This window comes from Leuresthes tenuis, unplaced genomic scaffold, assembly GCF_036924035.1.
Source record: "Leuresthes tenuis unplaced genomic scaffold, fLeuTen1.0.hap1 SCAF_18, whole genome shotgun sequence".
Classification (NCBI taxonomy): domain Eukaryota; kingdom Metazoa; phylum Chordata; class Actinopteri; order Atheriniformes; family Atherinopsidae; genus Leuresthes; species Leuresthes tenuis.
This window is the reverse complement of record NW_027325372.1, coordinates 33,152,233-33,153,396: the sequence shown is the minus strand read 5'-3', so window position 1 is coordinate 33,153,396 and position 1,164 is coordinate 33,152,233.

Below are 1,164 nucleotides of genomic sequence, written 5' to 3'. Positions count from 1 at the left end.
TTGACCAGAATTTATCATTTGACGCACATATAAAACTGGTTTCTAGGACTGCCTTCTTTCACCTTCGTAATATTGCTAAAATCAGGAACATCCTGTCTCAGGGTGATGCAGAGAAACTAGTTCATGCATTTGTTACTTCAAGATTGGACTACTGTAATTCCTTATTATTGGGCTGTCCCACATATTCTCTGAAAAGTCTCCAACTGATCCAAAATGCTGCAGCCAGAGTTCTGATGAGAACTAACAGGAGAGATCATGTTTCTCCAGTTTTAGCTTCTCTTCATTGGCTCCCTGTTAAATTCAGAATAGAATTTAAGATTCTTCTCCTCACATATAAAGCTCTTAATGACCGAGCTCCATCATATCTTAAAGATTTAATTGTAAGATATTTTCCTAACAGAGCACTTCGCTCCCAAACTGCAGGTTTACTTGTGGTTCCCAGAGTTTCTAAAAGTAGAATGGGAGGCAGAGCCTTCAGTTATCAGGCCCCTCTCTTGTAGAACCAGCTGCCAGCATTGGTTCAGGAAGACATCCTCCCTACCTTTAATATTGGGCTTAAAACTTTCCTTTTTGATAAAGCTTATAGTTAGGGATGGCTCATGTAATCTTGAAACATAGTTAAGCTGCTATAGGCTTAGACTGCTGAGGGACCTCATCTGTCACACCTTTCCTCACTTTGCTCTCTTTTTCCCCCTGTTTAATTTCTCAAATGATTTTATGTCCATGTGACATTATTGTGGTTATTAACTTGTGTTTCCCTGTTCCAACAGGTATCCTTTGGTGGTGTTATGGTGTTTTTCCCCCCCTCTTTTCTGTCTTCTCAAACCCCAGCTGGTTGAGGCGGATGGCCACCCTTCCTGGTTCTGGTTCTGCCAGAGGTTTCTTCCTGTTAAAGGGAGTCGTTCCTTTCCACAGTCCCTCAGGCTCAGGACGGGAGATTGGACTGAAGACAAGTTTTGGTGCAATCTGTTGGTTTCCTTAGCTAGGATATTAATTTTTTAAATTGGCTCTAAATGAATTAATTGGATTATGATTATAATGAATTGAATTCCAATTGGCTTGAATTGGACTATATTACTTAAGTGCCTTGAGATGACAATTGTTGTAATCTGGCGCTTTATAAATAAAACTGAATTGAATCACAGGAAAAAAAAAGACAAATAA